The sequence below is a fragment of the Rutidosis leptorrhynchoides genome, chromosome 8, assembly GCF_046630445.1.
Source record: "Rutidosis leptorrhynchoides isolate AG116_Rl617_1_P2 chromosome 8, CSIRO_AGI_Rlap_v1, whole genome shotgun sequence".
Classification (NCBI taxonomy): domain Eukaryota; kingdom Viridiplantae; phylum Streptophyta; class Magnoliopsida; order Asterales; family Asteraceae; genus Rutidosis; species Rutidosis leptorrhynchoides.
Window position 1 is genome coordinate 170,931,859 of NC_092340.1, and position 15,541 is coordinate 170,947,399.

Here is a 15,541-nt window from a genome sequence, read left to right on the forward strand (position 1 = left end):
TTGAAGATTCACGAACAAAATTATACGACGCATGATTTGGAATTAGGCGCGGTTGTTTTTGCATTAAAGACTTGGAGGCACTACTTATATGGGGTCAAAAGTATTATATATACCGACCACAAAAGTCTTCAACACATATTTAATCAGAAACAACTGAATATGAGGCAGCGTAGGTGGATTGAATTATTGAATCATTACGACTTTGAGATTCGTTACCACCCGGGGAAGGCAAATGTGGTAGCCGATGCCTTGAGCAGGAAGGACAGAGAACCCATTCGAGTAAAATCTATGAAGATAATGATTCATAATAACCTTACTACTCAAATAAAGGAGGCGCAACAAGGAGTTTTAAAAGAGGGAAATTTAAAGGATGAAATACCCAAAGGATCGGAGAAACATCTTAATATTCGGGAAGACGGAACCCGGTATAGGGCTGAAAGGATTTGGGTACCAAAATTTGGAGATATGAGGGAAATGGTACTTAGAGAAGCTCATAAAACCAGATACTCAATACATCCTGGAATGGGGAAGATGTAAAGGATCTCAGGAAATATTTTTGGTGGCCGGGTATGAAAGCCGATGTTGCTAAATACGTAGGAGAATGTTTGACGTGTTCTAAGGTCAAAGCTGAGCATCAGAAACCATCAGGTCTACTTCAACAACCCGAAATCCCGGAATGGAAATGGGAAAACATTACCATGGATTTCATCACTAAATTGCCAAGGACTGCAAGTGGTTTTGATACTATTTGGGTAATAGTTGATCGTCTCACCAAATCAGCACATTTCCTGCCAATAAGAGAAGATGACAAGATGGAGAAGTTAGCACGACTGTATTTGAAGGAAGTCGTCTCCAGACATGGAATACCAATCTCTATTATCTCTGATAGGGATGGCAGATTTATTTAAAGATTCTGGCAGACATTACAGCAAGCATTAGGAACTCGTCTAGACATGAGTACTGCCTATCATCCACAAACTGATGGGCAGAGTGAAAGGACGATACAAATGCTTGAAGACATGCTACGAGCATGTGTTATTGATTTCGGAAACAGTTGGGATCGACATCTACCATTAGCAGAATTTTCCTACAACAACAGCTACCATTCAAGCATTGAGATGGCGCCGTTTGAAGCACTTTATGGTAGAAAGTGCAGGTCTCCGATTTGTTGGAGTGAAGTGGGGGATAGACAGATTACGGGTCCGGAGATTATACAAGAAACTACCGAGAAGATCATCCAAATTCAAAAACGGTTGAAAACCGCCCAAAGTCGACAAAAGAGCTACGCTGACATTAAAAGAAAACATATAGAATTTGAAATTGGAGAGATGGTCATGCTTAAAGTTGCACCTTGGAAAGGCGTTGTTCGATTTGGTAAACGAGTGAAATTAAATCCAAGGTATATTGGACCATTCAAGATTATTGATCGTGTCGGACCAGTAGCTTACCGACTTGAGTTACCTCAACAACTCGCAGCTGTACATAACACTTTCCACGTCTCGAATTTGAAGAAATGTTTTGCTAAAGAAGATCTCACTATTCCGTTAGATGAAATCCAAATCAACGAAAAACTCCAATTCATCGAAGAACCCGTCGAAATAATGGATCGTGAGGTTAAAAGACTTAAGCAAAACAAGATACCAATTGTTAAGGTTCGATGAAATGCTTGTAGAGGACCCGAGTTCACCTGGGAGCGTGAAGATCAGATGAAGAAGAAATACCCGCATCTATTTCCAGAAGATTCGTCAACACCTTCAACAGCTTAAAATTTCGGGACGAAATTTATTTAACGGGTAGGTACTGTAGTGACCCGAACTTTTCCATGTTTATATATATTAATTGAGATTGATATTTACATGATTAAATGTTTCCAACATGTTAAGCAATCAAACTTGTTAAGACTTGATTAATTGAAATATGTTTCATATAGACAATTGACCACCCAAGTTGACCGGCGATTCACGAATGTTAAAACTAGTAAAAATGACATGACGATATATATATGGATATACATATGGTTAACATGAGATTATGATAAGTAAGTATCTCCATAAGTATATTAACAATGAATTATATACATATAAACAAGACTACTAACTTAAGGATTTCGAAACGAGACATATATGTAACGATTATCGTTGTAACGACATTTAAATGTATATATATCATATTAAGATATATTAATATATCATAATATCATGATAATATAATAATTTAAAATCTCATTAGATATAATAAACAATGGGTTAACAACATTAATTGAGATCGTTAACTTAAAGGTTTCAAAACAACACTTACATGTAACGACTAACGATGACTTAACGACTCAGTTAAAATGTATATACATGTAGTGTATTTAGATGTATTAAAATACTTTTGGAAGACTTCAAGACATATATCAAAATACTCATACTTAACAAAAATGGTTACAGTTACTTTTCCATTCTTTTCTTTCATCAAGAATTCTAGTCGTATTCTTACCCGTATTATACACAGCTTCAAAACGTACTTACTATGAGTATATACCAATAGGAACTAGCATGGGATTCCACTATTGATTATGTCATGTATGACTAATCAATTTTAACTTCTATCATGAGCTAGTCAACTAACTAGAACTCCTTTTAACCCCACTCACCACTCACCAATTACCACTCATCATTCACTCCATTTCACATCCAATTCTCTTTCTAATTCTCTCTCAACACACACACACTATTATGAACGTATTTTTCTAGTAGTTAATCATCATCTTCATCAAAAATCACTTCAAGAATCAAGCTATAATCATCATAGGAAGAACACTTCAAGAACACTTCAAAAATCCCTTCAGTTTATTAATTTACTTCCAAGCTTTCTAATCCATTCCAAGTAATCATCTAAGATCAAGAAGCCTTTGTTATATACAGTAGGTTATCTTTCTTATTCAAGGTAATATTCATATTCAAACTTTGATTCAATTTCTATAACTATAAATTATCTTAATTCGAGTAAAAATCTTACTTGAACTTGTTTTTGTGTCATGATCCTACTTCAAGAACTTTCAAGCCATCCAAGATCCTTTGAAGCTAGATCATTTCTTGTCACTTCCAGTAGGTTTACCTACTAAACTTGAGGTAGTAATGATGTTCATAACATCATTCGATTCATATATATAAAACTATCTTATTCGAAGGTTTAAACTCGTAATCACTAGAACATAGTTTAGTTAATTCTAAACTTGTTCGCAAACAAAAGTTAATCCTTCTAAACTTGACTTTTAAAATTAACTACACACATGTTCTATATCTATATGATATGCTAACTTAATGATTTAAAACCTGGAAACACGAAAAACACCGTAAAACCGGATTTACGCCGTCGTAGTAACACCGCGGGCTGTTTTGGGTTAGTTAATTAAAAAACTATGATAAACTTTGATTTAAAATTGTTATTCTGATAAAATGATTTTTATTATGAACATGAAACTATATCCAAAAATTATGGTTAAACTCAAAGTGGAAGTATGTTTTCTAAAATGGTCATCTAGACGTCGTTCTTTCGACTGAAATGACTACCTTTACAAAAATGACTTGTAACTTATTTTTCTGACTATAAACCTATACTTTTCTGTTTAGATTCATAAAATACAGTTCACTATGAAACCATAGCAATTTGATTCACTCAAAACGGATTTAAAATGAAGAAGTTATGGGTAAAACAAGATTGGATAATTTTTCTCATTTTAGCTACGTGAAAATTGGTAACAAATCTATTCCAAGCATAACTTAATCAACTTGTATTGTAATTTATGTAATCTTGAGATACCATAGACACGTATACAATGTTTCGACCTATCATGTCGACACATCTATATATATTTCGAAACAACCATAGACACTCTATATATGAATGTTGGAGTTAGCTATACAGGGTTGAGGTTGATTCCAAAATATATAAAGTTTGAGTTGTGATCAATACTGAGATACGTACATACTGGGTCGTGGATTGATTCAAGATAATATTTATCGATTTATTTCTGTACATCTAACTGTGGACAACTAGTTGTAGGTTACTAACGAGGACAGCTGACTTAATAAACTTAAAACATCAAAATATATTAAAAGTGTTGTAAATATATTTTAAACATACTTTGATATATATGTATATATTATTATAGGTTCGTGAATCAACCAGTGGCCAAGTCTTACTTCCCGACGAAGTAAAAATCTGTGAAAGTGAGTTATAGTCCCACTTTTAAAATCTAATATTTTTGGGATGAGAATACATGCAGGTTTTATAAATGATTTACAAAATAGACACAAGTACGTGAAACTACATTCTATGGTTGAATTATCGAAATCGAATATGCCCCTTTTTATTAAGTCTGGTAATCTAAGAATTAGGGAACAGACACCCTAATTGACGCGGATCCTAAAGATAGATCTATTGGGCTTAACAAACCCCATCCAAAGTACCGGATGCTTTAGTACTTTGAAATTTATATCATATCCGAAGGGTGTCCCGGAATGATGGGGATATTCTTATATATATGCATCTTGTTAATGTCGGTTACCAGGTGTTCACCATATGAATGATTTTTATCTCTATGTATGGGATGTGTATTGAAATATGAAATCTTATGGTCTATTGTTACGATTTGATACATATAGGTTAAACCTATAACTCACCAACATTTTTGTTGACGTTTAAAGCATGTTTATTCTCAGGTGAATACTAAGAGCTTCCGCTGTTGCATACTAAAATAAGGACAAGATTTGGAGTCCATGTTTGTATGATATTGTGTAAAAACTGCATTCAAGAAACTGATTTCGATGTAACATATTTGTATTGTAAACCATTATGTAATGGTCGTGTGTAAACAGGATATTTTAGATTATCATTATTTGATAATCTACGTAAAGCTTTTAAACCTTTATTTATGAAATAAAGGTTATGGTTTGTTTTAAAAATGAATGCCATCTTTGAAAAACGTCTCATATAGAGGTCAAAACCTCGCAACGAAATCAATTAATATGGAACGTTTTTAATCAATAAGAACGGGACATTTCATGGACGTCCCTATAAATAACCATATACACACGATCGGATACGATGGGCGGGGTATTTATATGTACGAATAATCGTTCATTTAACCGGACACGGGAATGAATTAATAGTCTATGGAATTATTAAAACAGGGGTGAAATTATGTATAAGGACACTTGGCTTAATTGTTAACAAAGTATTAAACCTTGGATTACACGCAGTCGATATCCTGGTGTAATTATTAAACAAAGTATTAAAACCTTGTTACAGTTTAAGTCCCCAATTAGTTGGAATATTTGACTTCGGGTATAAGGATAATTTGACGAGGACACTCGCACTTTATATTTATGACTGATGGACTGTTATGGACAAAAACCAGACGGACAATTAGTTGGAATAAGCATAATTATTTTATTTCATATTTAATTTCCTTTATTTTACATTTAATTGCATTTCTAATTATCGCACTTTTATTTATTGTTATTGTATTTAATTGCACTTTTAATTATCGTATTTTTTAATTATCGCACTTTTATTTATCGCAATTTCATTATCGTTATTTACTTTACGCATTAAATTAAGTCTTGTATTTTTTTTTAATATTTTACATTAGGTTTTAACTGCGACTAAATTTTTTTTTTAAAATCGACAAACCGGTCATTAAACGGTAAAAACCTCCCTTTATAATAATAATATTACTTATTTATATATATTTGTATTTTTATAAATTGACACTAATATAGCGTTAAGCTTTGGTTAAAGATTTTTCCCTGTGGAACGAACCGGACTTACTAAAAACTACACTACTGTACGATTAGGTATACTGCCTATAAGTGTTGTAGCAAGGTTTAAGTATATCCATTCTTTAAATAAATAAATATCTTGTGTAAAATTGTATCGTATTTAATAGTATTTTCTTGTAAAATTTAATAGTATTTTATACCCCTTAGCTTTAACTATCAAGTATTTTTGGCGCCGCTGCCGGGGATCAAAATCTAGCTTAAAAGCCGGAAGCGCAACGCTATATAAAAAAAAATTAGTTTACTTTTATAAAAAATACGCTTTTGTAAAAATACGTTTTAAATATTCGAAAACATAAAAAGAAAACAAAAATATAAATATCTTTAAGAGTTTGTTAAATATTTAAGTTTTATAAAGTTTCTTTATTTTTATTTTATAAAAATATAAGTTTTATTTAAATATTTTTTTTATTTAAAATATAAAAAAAAACCGAAAAAATGAAAAAATATATATATAAATCTATTTTTAAGATTTTTATAAAATTATAAAGTATTTCTATCTTTATTTTAGTTTTTTAAACCAAAGTTTTTATATAATTTATATAAATATTTTATTTAATTATTAAAATAGAAAATATAAAACATAAAAACAAATAAATAAAAACTGACCTGTCGAAACTTGACCTGTCTCTTTTGAACCTGCAATCTCCGCGACTTGCGGGGGTTTTGAACTAGGTTCACCGCGACTCGCGGAGCCGCCCAGACAGGTCACATAGGAATCCCTGAATTCGCATTAATTACGGGTTTTTATTATTATTATTTAAATTAAACCCTAATTAGGGTTATATTTTTATATAATTTAGTTTAGTTTATTTATTAATTTGTATTTTAAGTTTAATTAGTTTAATTAGTTTATAAAATTAATAGTTTTATTAAATAAATAATATAAAAATTGTACTTTTTATAAAAATTGTACTTTTTATAACTTTTAGTGTATTTTTATATTTTGTCCCTTTTTAATTGTTTTAGCGTAATTTTTTGTATTTTTCGTTCGTATTTAGTTTTAAATATAGTTTTTTTTTTTTTTTTTTTTTTTTTGCCATAGTTATTTTTATTTATAGATTTTTAAGCTTTGCCGTAAAATCTCTTAAGTGCTTTTTCTTTAGACTAAAATTTAGGTGCTTTAGAATTTTGCGACGCCTATCTAAGTTTTAGTACCTTTTTAAGTTATTGCCATTTGGGATATAGTTTTACTTGTAAGCCTTAATATTTTTAGACACAACTTTTAGTTTTTAGTTTTTAGTTTCTTTATAAGTTTCAACGCGTTACTTTCTTATTTTTATTTTTCGACACCTTTTACCTATGTATCAATTATCACTCCAATTAGTAATCTCAATTTTCAATTTTAATTTTAAGTTAGTGATAATAATAATAAGGTTGGGTTAGTCGAGTGTTTTAAAGTTTTATAAGTCACTCTTTTTCTTTCTTATTTTTCGACGCCTTTTATTTTTCAACCCTTTTCTTTTTCGACCTTTTTCGACGCGCTCTTTTTCTTTCTTATTTCTCGCCATTCTAGTTTTTAGGACATAGATTTTGATTCTACTTCTTATCTAAATTTCTTAAAATTACGAAAATTTATTTTAAGTGGTTAAATTGATAGACATAAAAATTTTCTGGTTCGTAGTAATAGTTAGATTTGTACGTGGACCGAGTTATTGGAGCCAAACAGTACTCAATTATATTGAGGCCAAACGAATCCTGCCCCTCTGCTGCATCTTTTGGCTATTCGAAACGTGGACAAAATCAGAAAAGTCTATTAATTGGATAACTTATATAATTTTTCTTTCCTTTTAAAAACTAATAGGATATTCAGTAAATGCACCGAGCAAAACGTTCACCACCTTTTGTACGTTCACCACCTGTAACTCGATCAAGACATCTAGCTAATATTGTCGCCGTTGATTTTTCTTTAGAATCGTCATCCAGTCGACCAAGTACTCCAATTCAAATTTCCGATAATCCATTTTTTGAACCCAACCTCACAATTGAGAATCCAGAGAATATTCAGGTACAATTCATAGATCCTGAACCATTAATTTTTTCTCCGGAACCACCAATCATTCAAACAGAGATTGTTGAGGAACGAACCATTAAATCAGAATCCTCTAGTGATTCAGATTCAACAAATTCAATCATGGAGAATCTGGAACCTTTAAGTATGGAAGACCGAATGAGAGTTAAACGCACTGGCCAAGGTCACGCAATTACTCATCCAGACATTAATGCGCTAGATTATGAAATCAAAGGACAAATTCTACACATGGTGGCTAATCAATGCCAATTTAGTGGTGCGCCGAAGGAAGATCCAAATGAACATCTTCGTACCTTTAATAGGATCTGTACACTATTTAAAATAAGAGAACTTGAGGATGAACGGATTATTTCCCTGGACTTTAAAGGGAGAAGCCAAAGATTGGTTGGAATCGTTACCTGAAGGAGCGATTGATACATGGGACGTTTTAGTTGAAAAATTTCTTAAACAATTCTTTCCGGCATCTAAAGCCGTGAGACTTCAAGGAGAAATTGTTACGTTCACACAGAAACCAAATGAAACTCTATATGAGGCGTGGAAAAGATTTGGAAAGTTATTAAGAGGATGTCCGCAACATGGTTTAGACACTTGTCAAATAGTACAAATATTCTACCAAGGATGTGACATCACTACAAGGAAAGACATAGATATAGCAGCTGGTGGTTCTATTATGAAGAAAACCGAAACTGATGCTTACAAAATTATTGATAACACTGCTTCCCACTCACATGAGTGGCACCAAGAAAAAGATATCGTTAGATCATCTAAAGCAGTTAGAGCCGATTCTAGCCATGACTTAGATTCCATTTCCGCAAAGATAGATGCTGTCGAGAGACAAATGGAAAAGATGACTAAGGATATACATTCAATACGAATTAGTTGTGAGCAGTGTGGAGGACCACATTTGACAAAAGATTGTCTCAGTAATGAACTAACAATGGAACAAAGAGAGAATATTTCATACATAAACCAAAGGCCTGAAAATAATTATCAGAATAATTATCAACCGCCAAGACCAATTTACAATCAAAACCAGAATTATAACCGAAATGTTCCATACAACAACCAACAAGGTCCTAGCAATCAACAAGTACCCAATAATACTTACAATCAGCAAAGACCTAATTTTCAAAACAAACCACAACAAACCGATGATAAAAAGCCAAATTTAGAAGATATGATGACAAAGCTAGTTGAAACTCAAACACAGTTTTTCACATCTCAGAAACAAACTAATGAACAAAATGCTCAAGCATTTAGAAATCAACAAGATTCTATTCAAAATTTGGAACAAGAAGTAAGTAACCTCGCAAGGTTAATAGGTGAAAGAAAATCGGGAAGTTTACCTAGTGATACAAATGCTAACCCCCAGAATAAAATAGCTAAAGCCATTACCACAAGAAGTGGTACAACACTTAAACCACCTGAAACACCTGTAATTTCCGATGAAGCTATTCCTACTCCACAAGAACCACAACCTGAACAAGATAAGGAAAAAGAACCGGTAGTTGAAAAGGTTAATGAAGATAACACAGTTAAAGCTAAACCTTATGTTAAACCATACCAACCACCATTTCCTTACCCGAGTAAAATGAAGAAAGAGAAACTTGAAGCCGAGCAATCTAAATTCTTGAATATGTTTAAACAGATAAATGTAAATCTTCCTTTCATTGATGTGATTTCAGGAATGCCTAGATATGCTAAATTTCTGAAAGATCTAATCTCGAATAGAAAGAAAATGGAAGAACTCTCGGCTGTTACTATGAATGCTAATTGTTCAGCAGTGCTGTTGAATAAGATACCAGAAAAACTATCCGATCCAGGAAATTTCACAATTCCATGTTTTCTGGGTTGTCTTAGTTCAATAGAAGCATTGGCAGACTTAGGTACTAGTATAAATTTAATGCCGTATTCACTATACACTAAACTAGACCTTGGAGAATTGAAACCAACAAGAATAAGTATACAACTAGCCGATAGATCAATAAAATATCCTAGAGGGATAATGGAGAACATGCTAGTTAAAGATGGTACTTTAGTATTTCCAGTAGATTTTGTTATTCTGGACATGGAAGAAGATTCTCAAGTTCCTCTCATATTAGGAAGACCATTCTTAAACACGGCTAAAGCAATGATAGACGTGTTTGGTAAGAAACTGACCCTAAGTATAGAGGATGTGAGTGTTACCTTTTCAGTTGATAGAGCAATGCAACAACCACAATCTACAGATGATACATGTTATTATATTCAAACTATAGATTCACATGCAGAATTGTTAGAAGAATTTCCAGAATTACAAGGAACAGGAGAATGTTCTTTAGGAGAAGGAACTGAACCAATTGATGAAACTGAAATGTTAGCTACACTAATAGCTAATGGATATGAACCAACAACAGAAGAAATTCAAATGCTAAAAGAAAAAGACAGATATCGATATAAATCATCGATAGAAGAACCTCCGACATTAGAGTTAAAGCCACTTCCAAATCATTTGAAATACGCCTATTTACATGGTGAATCTGAATTACCTGTAATAATATCGTCTTCTCTTACTGAAAATGAGAAATCTCAACTCATTTCTGTGTTGAAAGCTCATAAACCAGTCATTGCATGGAGGATTCATGATATTAAAGGAATAAGTCCTTCGTATTTCACACATAAAATCCTTATGGAAGAAGGTCATAAAACGTATGTGCAACGCCAACGAAGACTAAATCCTAATATGCAAGATGTAGTTATGAAAGAAATTATTAAACTGCTAGATGCAGGTTTAATCTATCCAATTTCTGATAGTCCATGGGTAAGCCCAGTTCAATGCGTACCTAAGAAGGGTGGCATGACTGTCATCACAAATGAGAAAAATGAGCTTATTCCTACTAGGACTGTAACAGGATGGCGTGTATGTATTGATTATAGAAAATTAAATGACGCCACCAGAAAAGATCACTTTCCCTTACCTTTTATTGATCAAATGTTGGAAAGATTAGCCGGAAATAGTTACTATTGTTTTCTTGATGGTTTTTTCGGATATTTTCAAATTCCAATAGCACCCGAAGACCAAGAGAAAACTACATTCACGTGCCCTTATGGTACTTTTGCTTACAAACGCATGCCATTTGGACTTTGCAACGCCCCTGCAACCTTTCAAAGGTGCATGATGGCGATTTTTCACGACATGATAGAAGAATGCATGGAAGTTTTCATGGATGACTTTTCAGTCTTCGGTGATACATTTGAATCATGTTTAGTTAATCTTGAACGAATGCTTATTAGATGCGAACAATCAAATCTAGTACTTAATTGGGAGAAATGCCATTTCATGGTTAAAGAAGGCATCGTTCTTGGTCATAAAATTTCAAAGGAAGGAATTGAAGTGGATAGACCTAAAGTAGATGTTATTTCTAAACTTCCACATCCCACCAATGTTAGAGGAGTTAGGAGTTTTCTAGGGCATGCCGGTTTTTACCGACGTTTCATTAAAGATTTTTCTAAAATTGCCACTCCTATGAATAAACTCCTAGAAAATGATGCTCCATTCATCTTTTCAGATGAATGTATCAAATCTTTTAATATTCTTAAAGAGAAACTCACTAATGCGCCGATCATGATAACACCAAATTGGAATCTACCGTTTGAACTAATGTGCGATGCAAGTGATTTTGCAATGGGAGCCGTTTTAGGACAAAGGATTGAAAAACGATTTCAACCTATATATTATGCTAGTAAGATGTTACAAGGAGCACAAACGAACTACATAACTACTGAAAAAGAACTAATTGCTATTGTCTTTGCTTTTGAAAAATTTCGTTCATATCTCGTTCTAGCTAAAACGGTGGTCTATACCGACCATTCTGCTCTTAGATACCTATTTTTGAAACAAGATGCTAAACCAAGATTAATCCGTTGGATCTTACTCTTACAAGAGTTTGATATTGAAATCCGAGATAAAAAGGGAGCAGAAAATCTCGCCGCTGATCATCTTTCTCGTCTTGAAAATCCCGAATTAGAAGTTCTAAATGAATCGGCCATACAAGACAACTTTCTTGATGAATATCTATTGAAGATAGATCATAATGAAATTCCATGGTTTGCAGACTATGCAAACTACTTAGTTTGTGGATTCCTTGAAAAAGGATTGTCATACCAAAAATGAAAGAAATTCTTTAGTGATATAAAACACTATTTCTGGGATGATCCACATCTGTTTAAAAGTTGTCCAGATGGAATAATACGCCGATGTGTATTCGGAGATGAAGCCAATCAAATCTTAAACCATTGTCACACAGGACCAACAGGAGGGCATTATGGGCCTCAACTCACAGCAAGAAAACTTTACGATACTGGATTCTATTGGCCTACAATTTACAAAGACGCACACCTTCTTTGAAAATCCTGTGATGCTTGTCAAAGGGCCGGAAAAATAAGTCAACGTGATAAAATGCCACAAAATGTCATTCAAATATGTGAAGTATTTGACATTTGGGGTATTGACTTTATGGGTCCATTTCCAAAATCTCATAATAATCTCTACATTCTCGTAGCCATTGATTATGTATCTAAATGGGCGGAAGCACAAGCTCTCCCAACTAACGATGCACGAGTTGTAGACAACTTTTTAAAACGTCTTTTTGCAAGGTTTGGAACACCGAAAGCTTTAATAAGTGATCGGGGAACTCATTTCTGTAATAATCAACTTGAGAAAGTTCTCAAAAGATATGGAGTAACCCATAAAATCTCCACTGCATATCATCCACAAACAAGTGGACAAGTTGAAAATACCAACCGAGCTTTAAAACGTATTCTAGAAAAAATCGTAGGATCAAATCCGAAGGAATGGTCCATTAAATTGGAGGATGTACTCTGGGCTTTTAGAACAGCCTACAAAACTCCAATTGGAACCACACCTTTTAGACTCGTTTATGGAAAAACATGTCATCTTCTAGTAGAAATTGAACACAAAGCATTTTGGGCTTTGAAGACATGTAATCTTGATTTACATGAAGCTGGACGTCTACGGTTAAGTCAATTAAACGAATTAGAAGAATTAAGACATGAAGCATACGAAAATTCGTTAATCTATAAGGAAAGAACGAAGAAATGGCATGATAAAAGAATCAGAAGTTTAAAAGAATTTAAAGAAGGAGACAAAGTTCTTCTTTTCAATTCATGATTCAAGCTATTTCCTGGAAAATTGAAATTAAGATGGTCTGGACCATTTATAGTCAAAAGAGTTTTCCCATACAGAACAGTAGATTTAATAAATTCAAATGGGATTGAATTTAAGGTTAATGGTCACATAGTTAAACACTACATAGATAGTCCGATGGAAGTCGACAACGAAGATAATCACAATTTCGATACCACAGCTAACTAAGTGTGGGGAGAATCAAGTCTTTAAAGGATAATATGTATTTCTGTTAGAGTTGGATTTTCTGTTTTCGTGTAGTTTTCGAAAATGGAACCCGAATGGTCTTTCCCTAGCAGACCCTAAAGAACTAGTCTTCTTCCCCCATTCTGAATTTTTTTTTTTTTTAGGTTTTTCGAAATGAAGACTTCCTGTGAACTAAACCATGGTCTAATGCTACACGCTTTGATCACTAAACGTAATAATGACACACTTCCGAGTGAAATAGTATCATTAATCAGAGGTAAATTGGACAGAGTAAGAAAAGAATCCGGATGCGAAGATAATAAGTTACAATTTGGTAAAGGAAAATCAAAATCCGCAGCGAAAAGAAGAGCACGACACCTTGAAAGATGTCACAAATGTGGAAAATGGTCACACAAAGGTAAATGTTCAAATAATCAAACCTATTCAAACACCGAATTTGTTACTTTATGCAGAGATGGACCGTTCATATGTTTAGAAGAAAAAACATTAAATGCTTGAGGTTACGCCTGTGTAGCCATGGAAAACCAATTAGTCCGACTATCTTATGAGTGGCCTAGAGCATATCACTAAGAAATCTATTTCACAGGTAAGTTTGTACAGTTTTTATTTTTATTTTTATTTTTATTTTTAACCTTTTGATAATAAACGCTAATTTGTTCGCTATAAAGTATTAAATTGGTATTCAATGAAATTAGGTCTTGCGACCGAAATTGTTGATATCATACAAAAATTTATTACATCACTGCGAAATTTACCGTTTCTTCTTAAGGTATAAATATCTTTAATCAATCAAACTCAAAATATTTTAAAAATTCTTCATGAGTTAAATTAGGTTATGGAACCGAAATTACTTTACCGAAAAGAGGGGCGTATATTTTTGATAATATTTGATTGATTAAAGTGGGATAAAAGACCAAAAAGATTTTTAATTTTATTTTTACCATGTTTTTTTTTAAAATTAATATATAAATATTAATTTAATACTGTAAACTTATTTAAAATTGTAAATATTTGAAAAATTAATATAAGTTTGTATGTATAAAAACAAAAATATAATTTAAGTTATGTGTGAATTTTTAAAATACGAATTTTTAATTTTATGCATTTTAAATTTAAGTTTGGTGTGAATTTAAAAAACAAAAATTTACTTTATTTCGCTAAGTTAAAAATATGATTTTTAAAATTCGTCGTAAGTTGAAGACTAGGTCGTTGAACCGAAATTGCTTTACCCGAGGGAGGGACGAGAACATTGATTATCATTATTTTTTATCTTATTTAAATTAAAGTATGCCAAAAACATTAAAAAACCTAAAAATATTTGCTTTTAAAACCGCGCTTTAAATTGACAAATTTTAAAATTTTGTCGAGGGACGGACTAGGACATCGTTCCGAAACGACCTCGTCCTAAACAACAAGGGAAACAAAATTTTAAAATTAATTAATTAATTGTTTTATAAGTTAAGGTTTTTATTAAAAAATAAAAATAAAATAAAAATCAAACTCCGCGACTTGCGGAGTTTGTAAAGGGAAAGTGCCGCGACTCGCGGAGGATCAAAATTCCAGAAAAAAATAAAATGTAAAAACAGATCAGTTGCACACAACCACACCACAAAACTGCGAAAACACACTCAAAAACACACACAAAAATCGTATTTTTCACCATTTTTCATCAAATCTTTCACAAAATCATGTTGAGAAGGATGCTATCAAGGAATTACTCAAGAAAAACGGTAAATTTCTACACCTAAACATCATTTAATCCAAAAATTAGTGTTCTTGAGCAAATTTATACCCAATTCGATTTTGATGCTTTTTAGTGTAATTATGCTTAAATTGCTTATGTATTATTCTTGTATAACCTAGATTGATGCTATTTAACATGATTAGAAGCCTTAAACTTCAAATTTTGAGTAATCTAGGGTTTGTGTTCTTGAGCAAAATTGGGGCTTTTTGATATAAACAGGTTATGGCCGATTTTTGTCATGAATTATTGCTAAATTAAGTAGTGTAACATGTTTAGGTAGTTAAATGATCCAAACTTTAAGCCTAAACATGATTTTTGAGAATTAAAGTGGACTTTTTCAAGTCTAAAATTCATGAACTTGATTTTTGAGAGATAATGCCATTTGAAACTTGTTTAATTGTTAATAATGATTATTTTGACATGTTATTTGAGTTGAATGCTTATGAACTTAGCGAACATTTTCGTATATGCTTATTTGAAAAAGTGTAGATTTGATAAAAATATGAAAATGAGCATAAGTTTGATATAAATTGAACATGTCATTG

At 32.4% G+C, this 15,541-nt stretch overlaps 1 non-coding gene across 1 annotated transcript; it reads right to left on the reverse strand.

The window, feature by feature from the left end:
• Positions 1 to 8,335: 8,335 nt before the first annotated feature.
• LOC139865426 (small nucleolar RNA R71) lies at positions 8,336 to 8,442 on the reverse strand. The gene has a single exon (XR_011764947.1). It is a non-coding gene; the product is annotated as a small nucleolar RNA R71 (small nucleolar RNA).
• Positions 8,443 to 15,541: the final 7,099 nt, after the last annotated feature.